Source organism: Myxine glutinosa, chromosome 8 (assembly GCF_964187855.1).
Source record: "Myxine glutinosa chromosome 8, kmMyxGlut1.1, whole genome shotgun sequence".
In the NCBI taxonomy this organism is placed as follows: Eukaryota; Metazoa; Chordata; class Myxini; order Myxiniformes; family Myxinidae; genus Myxine; species Myxine glutinosa.
Window position 1 is genome coordinate 10975473 of NC_136268.1, and position 12467 is coordinate 10987939.

General features: G+C 41.4%; 1 protein-coding gene across 1 annotated transcript in view; it reads right to left on the minus strand.

Annotated features, from left to right (window-relative positions):
• Window positions 1–12467, minus strand: part of LOC137432205 (uncharacterized) — a 325295-nt gene that overhangs the window by 264153 nt on the left and 48675 nt on the right. The window lies entirely within an intron of this gene.

Consider the following 12467-nt stretch of genomic DNA (forward strand, 5'->3'; position numbering starts at 1 on the left):
TGTGGAAAGTGGTTTTAAACACCAGCACAAGTGCGGAAAATGGTTTTGCAACACTAACACAAGTGCAAAAAGTGGTTTTGCAACACCAACACAAGTGTAAAAGTGGTTTTGCAACACGAGCACAAGTGCGATAAGAGGTTTTGCAACACAAACCCAATTGCGATTTGTGGTTTTCAACACTGGCACAAGTGCGAAAAGTGGTATTGCAACACGAACACAAGTGTGAAAAGTGGTTTTGCAACACTAAGACAAATGCGAATTGTGGTTTTCAACACTAACACAAGTGTGAAAAGTGGATTTGCAACACTAACACAAGTGTGAAAAGTCGTTTTGCAACACTAACACAAATGCAAAAAGTGGTTTACAACACCAGCACGAGTGCAGAAAGTGGTTTGCAACACTAACACAAGTGTCGAAAGTGGTTTTCAATGCCAGCACAAGTGTGGAAAGTGGTTTTGCAACAGCAACACAAGTGAGACAAATGGTTTGCAACACTAACACAAGTGCAAAAAGTGGTTTTGCAACACCAACACAAGTGAGAAAAATGGTTTTGCAACAATAACACAAGTGCAAAAAGTGGTTTTCAACGCCAGCACAAGTGAGAAAAGTGGTTCTGCAACACAAGCTCTAGTCTGGAAAGTGGTTTTCAATGCCAGCACAAGTGCGGAAAATGGTTTTGCAACACTAACACAAGTGCAAAAAGTGGTTTTGCAACACCAACACAAGTGAGACAAATGGTTTTGCAACACTAACACAAGTGCAGAAAGTGGTTTTGCAACAACAACACAAGTGAGACAAATGGTTTTGCAACACTAACACAAGTGCAAAAAGTGGTTTTGCAACACTAACACAAGTGCGAAAAGTGGTTTTGCACCACAAACACAAGTGTAAAAGTGGTTTTGCAACACTACCACAAGTGTTAAAGTGGTTTTGCAACACGAGCACAAGTGCGATAAGAGGTTTTGCAACACAAACCCAATTGCGATTTGTGGTTTTCAACACTGGCACAAGTGCGAAAAGTGGTATTGCAACACGAACACACGTGTGAAAAGTGGATTTGCAACACTAACACAAGTGTGAAAAGTCGTTTTGCAACACTAACACAAGTGCAAAAAGTGGTTTACAACACCAGCACGAGTGCAGAAAGTGGTTTGCAACACTAACACAAGTGTCGAAAGTGGTTTTCAATGCCAGCACAAGTGTGGCAAGTGGTTTTTCAACACTAACACAAGTGCAAAAAGTGCTTTTCAACACTAGCAGATGTGCAAAACGTGGTTTTCAACGCAAGCACAAGTGCAGAAAGTGATTTTGCAATACTAGTACATGTGTGAAAATTGGTTTTCAATGCCAGCACAAGTGTGGAAGGTGGTTTTGCAACCCTAACGCAAGTGCAAAAAGTGGTTTTCAATGCCAGCACAAGTGAGAAAAGTGGTTCTGCAACACAAGCTCTAGTCTGGAAAGTCGTTTTCAATGCCAGCACAAGTGCGAAAAGTGGTTTTGCAACAGCAACACAAGTGAGACAAATGGTTTGCAACACTAACACAAGTGCAAAAAGTGGTTTTGCAACACCAACACAAGTGAGACAAATGGTTTTGCAACACTAACACAAGTGCAGAAAGTGGTTTTAAGCACTAACAGGAGCGCGAAAAGTGGTTTTCAACACTAGCAGATGTGTGAAAAGTGGTTTTCAATGCCAGCACAAGTGTGGAAAGTGGTTTTGCAACATTAACACAAGTGTAAAAAGTGGTTTTCAATGCCAGCACAAGTGACAAAAGTGGTTCTGCAACACAAGCTCTAGTCTGGAAAGTGATTTTCAATGCCAGCACAAGTGCGAAAAGTGGTTTTGCAACAGCAACACAAATGCGGAAAGTGGTTTTCAATGCCAGCAAAAGTACGGAAAGTAGTTCTGCAACACTAACACAAGTGCAAAAAGTGGTTTTCAACGCCAGCACAAGTGCGAGCACTCGTTTTGCAACACAAGCTCAAGTGTGGAAAGTGGTTTTAAACACCAGCACAAGTGCGGAAAATGGTTTTGCAACACTAACACAAGTGCGAAAAGTCATTTTGCAACACTAAGACAAATGCGAATTGTGGTTTTCAACACTAGCGCAAGTGTAAAAAGTGGATTTGCAACACTAACACAAGTGTGAAAAGTCGTTTTGCAACACTAACACAAGTGCAAAAAGTGGTTTTCAATGCCAGCACAAGTGACAAAGGTGGTTCTGCAACACAAGCTCTAGTCTGGAAAGTGTTTTTCAATGCCAGCACAAGTGCGAAAAGTGGTTTTGCAACAGCAACACAAGTGTGGAAAGTGGTTTTCAATGCCAGCACAAGTGCGGAAAGTAGTTCTGCAACACTAACACAAGTGCGAAAAGTCGTTTTGCAACACTAACACAAGTGCAAAAAGTCGTTTTGCAACACTAACACAAGTGCAGAAAGTGGTTTTGAGCACTAACAGGAGCGCGAAAAGTGGTTTTCAACACTAGCAGATGTGCAAAAAGTGGTTTTCAATGCCAGCACCAGTAAGAAAAGTGGTTCTGCAACACAAGCTCTAGTCTGGAAAGTGGTTTTCAATGCCAGCACAAGTGCAAAAAGGTTGTTTTGCAACAGCAACACAAGTGAGACAAATGGTTTTGCAACACTAACACAAGTGCAAAAAGTGGTTTTCAACGCCAGCACAAGTACGAAAAGTGGTTCTGCAACACAATCTCAAGTGTGGAAAGTGGTTTTAAACACCAGCACAAGTGCGGAAAATGGTTTTGCAACACTAACACAAGTGCAAAAAGTGGTTTTCAACACTAACACAAGTGCGAAAAGTGGTTTTGCAACACAAACGCATGTGTAAAAGTGGTTTTGCAACACCAACACAAGTGAGACAAATGGTTTTGCAACAATAACACAAGTGCAAAAAGTGGTTTTCAACGCCAGCACAAGTGCGTAAAGTGGTTCTGCAACACAAGCTCAAGTGTCGAAAGTGGTTTTCAATGCCAGCACAAGTGCAGAAAGTCGTTCTGCAACACTAGCTCAAGTGTGGAAGTGGTTTTAAACACCAGCACAAGTGCGGAAAATGGTTTTGCAACACTAACACAAGTGCAAAAAGTGGTTTTGCAACACCAACACAAGTGTAAAAGTGGTTTTGCAACACTACCACAAGTGTGAAAGTGGTTTTGCAACACGAGCACAAGTGCGATAAGAGGTTTTGCAACACAAACCCAATTGCGATTTGTGGTTTTCAACACTGGCACAAGTGCGAAAAGTGGTATTGCAACACGAACACAAGTGTGAAAAGTGGTTTTGCAACACTAAGACAAATGCGAATTGTGGTTTTCAACACTAACACAAGTGTGAAAAGTGGATTTGCAACACTAACACAAGTGTGAAAAGTCGTTTTGCAACACTAACACAAATGCAAAAAGTGATTTACAACACCAGCACGAGTGCAGAAAGTGGTTTGCAACACTAACACAAGTGTCGAAAGTGGTTTTCAATGGCAGCACAAGTGTGGAAAGTGGTTTTGCAACAGCAACACAAGTGAGACAAATGGTTTGCAACACTAACACAAGTCCAAAAAGTGGTTTTGCAACACCAACACAAGTGAGACAAATGGTTTTGCAACAATAACACAAGTGCAAAAAGTGGTTTTCAACGCCAGCACAAGTGAGAAAAGTGGTTCTGCAACACAAGCTCTAGTCTGGAAAGTGGTTTTCAATGCCAGCACAAGTGCGGAAAATGGTTTTGCAACACTAAGACAAGTGCAAAAAGTGGTTTTGCAACACCAACACAAGTGAGACAAATGGTTTTGCAACACTAACACAAGTGCAGAAAGTGGTTTTGCAACACCAACACAAGTGTGACAAATGGTTTTGCAACACTAACACAAGTGCAAAAAGTGGTTTTGCAACACTAACACAAGTGCGAAAAGTGGGTTTGCACCACAAACACAAGTGTAAAAGTGGTTTTGCAACACTACCACAAGTGTTAAAGTGGTTTTGCAACACGAGCACAAGTGCGATAAGAGGTTTTGCAACACAAACCCAATTGCGATTTGTGGTTTTCAACACTGGCACAAGTGTGAAAAGTGGATTTGCAACACTAACACAAGTGTGACAAGTCGTTTTGCAACACTAACACAAGTGCAAAAAGTGGTTTACAACACCAGCACGAGTGCAGAAAGTGGTTTGCAACACTAACACAAGTGTCGAAAGTGGTTTTCAATGCCAGCACAAGTGTGGCAAGTGGTTTTTCAACACTAACACAAGTGCAAAAAGTGCTTTTCAACACTAGCAGATGTGCAAAACGTGGTTTTCAACGCAAGCACAAGTGCAGAAAGTGATTTTGCAATACTAGTACATGTGTGAAAATTGGTTTTCAATGCCAGCACAAGTGTGGAAGGTGGTTTTGCAACCCTAACGCAAGTGCAAAAAGTGGTTTTCAATGCCAGCACAAGTGAGAAAAGTGGTTCTGCAACACAAGCTCTAGTCTGGAAAGTCGTTTTCAATGCCAGCACAAGTGCGAAAAGTGGTTTTGCAACAGCAACACAAGTGAGACAAATGGTTTGCAACACTAACACAAGTGCAAAAAGTGGTTTTGCAACACCAACACAAGTGAGACAAATGGTTTTGCAACAATAACACAAGTGCGAAAAGTGGTTTTGCAACACAAACACAAGTGTAAAAGTGGTTTTTAACGCCAGCACAAGTGCAGAAAGTGGTTTTGCAATACTAGCACATGTGTGAAAAATGGTTTTCAATGCCAGCACAAGTGTGGAAAGTGGTTTTGCAACATTAAAACAAGTGCAAAAAGTGGTTTTCAATGCCAGCACAAGTGACAAAAGTGGTTCTGCAACACAAGCTCTCGTCTGGAAAGTGGTTTTCAATGCTAGCACAAGTGTAGAAAGTGGTTTTGCAACACTAACACAAGTGCAAAAAGTGGTTTTCAATGCCAGCACAAGTGCGGAAAATGGTTTTGCAACACTAACACAAGTGCAAAAAGTGGTTTTGCAACACCAACACAAGTGAAACAAATGGTTTTGCAACACTAACTCAAGTGCAGAAAGTGGTTTTGAGCACTAACAGGAGCGTAAAAAGTGGTTTTCAACACTAGCAGATGTGCAAAAAGTGGTTTTCAACGCCAGCACAAGTGCAGAAAGTGATTTTGCAATACTAGCACATGTGTGAAAAGAGGTTTTCAATGACAGCACAAGTGTGGAAAGTGGTTTTGCAACACTAACACAAGTGCAGAAAGTGGTTTTGCAATAATAACACAAGTGCAGAAAGTGGTTTTCAATGCCAGCACAAGTGCAGAAAGTGATTTTGCAATACTAGCACATGTGTGAAAAGAGGTTTTCAATGACAGCACAAGTGTGGAAAGTGGTTTTGCAACACTAACACAAGTGCAAAAAGTGGTTTTCAATGCCAGCACAAGTGAGAAAAGTGGTTCTGCAAGACAAGCTCTAGTCTGGAAAGTGGTTTTCAATGCCAGCACAAGTGCGAAAAGTGGATTTGCAACAGCAACACAAATGCGGAAAGTGGTTTTCAATGCCAGCACAAGTACGGAAAGTAGTTCTGCAACACTAGCTCAAGTGTGGAAAGTGGTTTTGCAACATAAACACAAGTGCAAAAAGTGGTTTTCAACGCCAGCACAAGTGCGAAAACTGGATCTGCAACACAAGCTCAAGTGTGGAAAGTGGTTTTAAACACCAGCACAAGTGCGGAAAATGGTTTTGCAACACTAACACAAGTGCGAAAAGTCATTTTGCAACACTAAGACAAATGCGAATTGTGGTTTTCAACACTAGCGCAAGTGTAAAAAGTGGATTTGCAACACTAACACAAGTGTGAAAAGTCGTTTTGCAACACTAACACAAGTGCAAAAAGTGGTTTTCAATGCCAGCACAAGTGACAAAGGTGGTTCTGCAACACAAGCTCTAGTCTGGAAAGTGGTTTTCAATGCCAGCACAAGTGCGAAAAGTGGTTTTGCAACAGCAACACAAGTGTGGAAAGTGGTTTTCAATGCCAGCACAAGTGCGGAAAGTAGTTCTGCAACACTAGGTCAAGTGTGGAAAGTGGTTTTAAACACCAACACAAGTGCGATAAGAGGTTTTGCAACACTAACACAAGTGCGAAAAGTCGTTTTGCAACACTAACACAAGTGCAAAAAGTCGTTTTGCAACACTAACACAAGTGCAGAAAGTGGTTTTGAGCACTAACAGGAGCGCGAAAAGTGGTTTTCAACACTAGCAGATGTGCAAAAAGTGGTTTTCAATGCCAGCACCAGTGAGAAAAGTGGTTCTGCAACACAAGCTCTAGTCTGGAAAGTGGTTTTCAATGCCAGCACAAGTGCAAAAAGTTGTTTTGCAACACTAACACAAGTGCGAAAAGTGGTTTTGCAACACAAACGCAAGTGTAAAAGTGGTTTTGCAACACCAACACAAGTGAGACAAATGGTTTTGCAACAATAACACAAGTGCAAAAAGTGGTTTTCAACACTAACACAAGTGCAAAAAGTGGTTTTGCAACACTAACACAAGTGCGAAAAGTGGTTTTGCAACACAAACGCAAGTGTAAAAGTGGTTTTGCAACACCAACACAAGTGAGACAAATGGTTTTGCAACAATAACACAAGTGCAAAAAGTGGTTTTCAACGCCAGCACAAGTGCGTAAAGTGGTTCTGCAACACAAGCTCAAGTGTCGAAAGTGGTTTTCAATGCCAGCACAAGTGCAGAAAGTCGTTCTGCAACACCAGCTCAAGTGTGGAAAGTGGTTTTGCAACACCAACACAAGTGTAAAAGTGGTTTTGCAACACTACCACAAGTGTGAAAGTGGTTTTGCAACACGAGCACAAGTGCGATAAGAGGTTTTGCAACACAAACCCAATTGCGATTTGTGGTTTTCAACACTGGCACAAGTGCGAAAAGTGGTATTGCAACACGAACACAAGTGTGAAAAGTGGTTTTGCAACACTAAGACAAATGCGAATTGTGGTTTTCAACACTAACACAAGTGTGAAAAGTGGATTCGCAACACTAACACAAGTGTGAAAAGTCGTTTTGCAACACTAACACAAATGCAAAAAGTGGTTTACAACACCAGCACGAGTGCAGAAAGTGGTTTGCAACACTAACACAAGTGTCGAAAGTGGTTTTCAATGCCAGCACAAGTGTGGAAAGTGGTTTTGCAACAGCAACACAAGTGAGACAAATGGTTTGCAACACTAACACAAGTGCAAAAAGTGGTTTTGCAACACCAACACAAGTGAGACAAATGGTTTTGCAACAATAACACAAGTGCAAAAAGTGGTTTTCAACGCCAGCACAAGTGAGAAAAGTGGTTCTGCAACACAAGCTCTAGTCTGAAAAGTGGTTTTCAATGCCAGCACAAGTGCGGAAAATGGTTTTGCAACACTAACACAAGTGCAAAAAGTGGTTTTGCAACACCAACACAAGTGAGACAAATGGTTTTGCAACACTAACACAAGTGCAGAAAGTGGTTTTGCAACACCAACACAAGTGAGACAAATGGTTTTGCAACACTAACACAAGTGCAAAAAGTGGTTTTGCAACACTAACACAAGTGCGAAAAGTGGTTTTGCACCACAAACACAAGTGTAAAAGTGGTTTTGCAACACTACCACAAGTGTTAAAGTGGTTTTGCAACACGAGCACAAGTGCGATAAGAGGTTTTGCAACACAAACCCAATTGCGATTTGTGGTTTTCAACACTGGCACAAGTGCGAAAAGTGGTATTGCAACACGAACACAAGTGTGAAAAGTGGTTTTGCAACACTAAGACAAATGCGAATTGTGGTTTTCAACACCAACACAAGTGTGAAAAGTGGATTTGCAACACTAACACAAGTGCAAAAAGTGGTTTTCAATGCCAGCACAAGTGACAAAAGTGGTTCTGCAACACAAGCTCTAGTCTGCAAAGTGGTTTTCAATGCCAGCACAAGTGCGAAAAGTGGTTTTGCAACAGCAACACAAGTGAGACAAATGGTTTTGCAACACTAACACAAGTGCAAAAAGTGGTTTTGCAACACCAACACAAGTGAGACAAATGGTTTTACAACAATAACACAAGTGCAAAAAGTGATTTTCAATGCCAGCACAAGTGCGAAAAGTGGTTCTGCAACACAAGCTCAAGTGTGGAAAGTGGTTTCAATGCCAGCACAAGTGCAGACAGTCGTTCTGCAACACTAGCTCAAGTGTGGAAAGTGGTTTTAAACACCAGCACAAGTGCGGAAAATGGTTTTGCAACACTAACACAAGTGCAAAAAGTGGTTTTGCAACACCAACACAAGTGAGACAAATGGTTTTGCAACACTTACACAAGTGCAAAAAGTGGTTTTAAGCACTAACAGGAGTGCGAAAAGTGGTTTTCAACACTAGCAGATTTGCAAAACGTGGTTTTCAACGCCAGCACAAGTGCAGAAAGTGGTTTTGCAATACTACCACATGTGTGAAAAGTGGTTTTCAATGCCAGCACAAGTGTGGAAAGTGGTTTTGCAACACTAACACATGTTCAAAAAGTGGTTTTCAATGCCAGCACAAGTGCGGAAAATGGTTTTGCAACACCAACACAAGTGCAGAAAGTGGTTTTGAGCACTAACAGGTGTGTAAAGCGTGGTTTTCAACACTAGCAGATGTGCAAAAAGTGGTTTTCAATGCCAGCACCAGTGAGAAAAGTGGTTCTGCAACACAAGCGCTAGTCTGGAAAGTGGTTTTCAATGCCAGCACAAGTGCAGAAAGTGGTTTTGCAATACTACCACATGTGTGAAAAGTGGTTTTAAACACCACCACAAGTGCGATAAGAGGTTTTGCAACACTAACACAAGTGCGAAAAGTCGTTTTGCAACACTAACACAAGTGCAAAAAGTCGTTTTGCAACACTAACACAAGTGCAGAAAGTGGTTTTGAGCACTAACAGGAGCGCGAAAAGTGGTTTTCAACACTAGCAGATGTGCAAAAAGTGGTTTTCAATGCCAGCACCAGTGAGAAAAGTGGTTCTGCAACACAAGCTCTAGTCTGCAAAGTGGTTTTCAATGCCAGCACAAGTGCAAAAAGTGGTTCTGCAACACAAGCTCAAGTGTGGAAAGTGGTTTTAAACACCAGCACAAGTGCGGAAAATAGTTTTGCAACACTAACACAAGTGCAAAAAGTGGTTTTCAACACTAACACAAGTGCAAAAAGTGGTTTTGCAACACTAACACAAGTGCGAAAAGTGGTTTTGCAACACAAACGCAAGTGTAAAAGTGGTTTTGCAACACCAACACAAGTGAGACAAATGGTTTTGCAACAATAACACAAGTGCAAAAAGTGGTTTTCAACGCCAGCACAAGTGCGTAAAGTGGTTCTGCAACACAAGCTCAAGTGTCGAAAGTGGTTTTCAATGCCAGCACAAGTGCAGAAAGTCGTTCTGCAACACTAGCTCAAGTGTGGAAAGTGGTTTTAAACACCAGCACAAGTGCGGAAAATGGTTTTGCAACACTAACACAAGTGCAAAAAGTGGTTTTGCAACACAAACCCAATTGCGATTTGTGGTTTTCAACACTGGCACAAGTGCGAAAAGTGGTATTGCAACACGAACACAAGTGTGAAAAGTGGTTTTGCAACACTAAGACAAGTGTGACAAGTCGTTTTGCAACACTAACACAAGTGCAAAAAGTGGTTTACAACACCAGCACGAGTGCAGAAAGTGGTTTGCAACACTAACACAAGTGTCGAAAGTGGTTTTCAATGCCAGCACAAGTGTGGCAAGTGGTTTTTCAACACTAACACAAGTGCAAAAAGTGCTTTTCAACACTAGCAGATGTGCAAAACGTGGTTTTCAACGCAAGCACAAGTGCAGAAAGTGATTTTGCAATACTAGTACATGTGTGAAAATTGGTTTTCAATGCCAGCACAAGTGTGGAAGGTGGTTTTGCAACCCTAACGCAAGTGCAAAAAGTGGTTTTCAATGCCAGCACAAGTGAGAAAAGTGGTTCTGCAACACAAGCTCTAGTCTGGAAAGTCGTTTTCAATGCCAGCACAAGTGCGAAAAGTGGTTTTGCAACAGCAACACAAGTGAGACAAATGGTTTGCAACACTAACACAAGTGCAAAAAGTGGTTTTGCAACACCAACACAAGTGAGACAAATGGTTTTGCAACAATAACACAAGTGCGAAAAGTGGTTTTGCAACACAAACACAAGTGTAAAAGTGGTTTTTAACGCCAGCACAAGTGCAGAAAGTGGTTTTGCAATACTAGCACATGTGTGAAAAATGGTTTTCAATGCCAGCACAAGTGTGGAAAGTGGTTTTGCAACATTAAAACAAGTGCAAAAAGTGGTTTTCAATGCCAGCACAAGTGACAAAAGTGGTTCTGCAACACAAGCTCTCATCTGGAAAGTGGTTTTCAATGCTAGCACAAGTGTAGAAAGTGGTTTTGCAACACTAACACAAGTGCAAAAAGTGGTTTTCAATGCCAGCACAAGTGCGGAAAATGGTTTTGCAACACTAACACAAGTGCAAAAAGTGGTTTTGCAACACCAACACAAGTGAAACAAATGGTTTTGCAACACTAACTCAAGTGCAGAAAGTGGTTTTGAGCACTAACAGGAGCGTAAAAAGTGGTTTTCAACACTAGCAGATGTGCAAAAAGTGGTTTTCAACGCCAGCACAAGTGCAGAAAGTGATTTTGCAATACTAGCACATGTGTGAAAAGAGGTTTTCAATGACAGCACAAGTGTGGAAAGTGGTTTTGCAACACTAACACAAGTGCAGAAAGTGGTTTTGCAATAATAACACAAGTGCAGAAAGTGGTTTTCAATGCCAGCACAAGTGCAGAAAGTGATTTTGCAATACTAGCACATGTGTGAAAAGAGGTTTTCAATGACAGCACAAGTGTGGAAAGTGGTTTTGCAACACTAACACAAGTGCAAAAAGTGGTTTTCAATGCCAGCACAAGTGAGAAAAGTGGTTCTGCAAGACAAGCTCTAGTCTGGAAAGTGGTTTTCAATGCCAGCACAAGTGCGAAAAGTGGATTTGCAACAGCAACACAAATGCGGAAAGTGGTTTTCAATGCCAGCACAAGTACGGAAAGTAGTTCTGCAACACTAGCTCAAGTGTGGAAAGTGGTTTTGCAACATAAACACAAGTGCAAAAAGTGGTTTTCAACGCCAGCACAAGTGCGAAAACTGGATCTGCAACACAAGCTCAAGTGTGGAAAGTGGTTTTAAACACCAGCACAAGTGCGGAAAATGGTTTTGCAACACTAACACAAGTGCGAAAAGTCATTTTGCAACACTAAGACAAATGCGAATTGTGGTTTTCAACACTAGCGCAAGTGTAAAAAGTGGATTTGCAACACTAACACAAGTGTGAAAAGTCGTTTTGCAACACTAACACAAGTGCAAAAAGTGGTTTTCAATGCCAGCACAAGTGACAAAGGTGGTTCTGCAACACAAGCTCTAGTCTGGAAAGTGGTTTTCAATGCCAGCACAAGTGCGAAAAGTGGTTTTGCAACAGCAACACAAGTGTGGAAAGTGGTTTTCAATGCCAGCACAAGTGCGGAAAGTAGTTCTGCAACACTAGGTCAAGTGTGGAAAGTGGTTTTAAACACCAACACAAGTGCGATAAGAGGTTTTGCAACACTAACACAAGTGCGAAAAGTCGTTTTGCAACACTAACACAAGTGCAAAAAGTCGTTTTGCAACACTAACACAAGTGCAGAAAGTGGTTTTGAGCACTAACAGGAGCGCGAAAAGTGGTTTTCAACACTAGCAGATGTGCAAAAAGTGGTTTTCAATGCCAGCACCAGTGAGAAAAGTGGTTCTGCAACACAAGCTCTAGTCTGGAAAGTGGTTTTCAATGCCAGCACAAGTGCAAAAAGTTGTTTTGCAACACTAACACAAGTGCGAAAAGTGGTTTTGCAACACAAACGCAAGTGTAAAAGTGGTTTTGCAACACCAACACAAGTGAGACAAATGGTTTTGCAACAATAACACAAGTGCAAAAAGTGGTTTTCAACACTAACACAAGTGCAAAAAGTGGTTTTGCAACACTAACACAAGTGCGAAAAGTGGTTTTGCAACACAAACGCAAGTGTAAAAGTGGTTTTGCAACACCAACACAAGTGAGACAAATGGTTTTGCAACAATAACACAAGTGCAAAAAGTGGTTTTCAACGCCAGCACAAGTGCGTAAAGTGGTTCTGCAACACAAGCTCAAGTGTCGAAAGTGGTTTTCAATGCCAGCACAAGTGCAGAAAGTCGTTCTGCAACACCAGCTCAAGTGTGGAAAGTGGTTTTGCAACACCAACACAAGTGTAAAAGTGGTTTTGCAACACTACCACAAGTGTGAAAGTGGTTTTGCAACACGAGCACAAGTGCGATAAGAGGTTTTGCAACACAAACCCAATTGCGATTTGTGGTTTTCAACACTGGCACAAGTGCGAAAAGTGGTATTGCAACACGAACACAAGTGTGAAAAG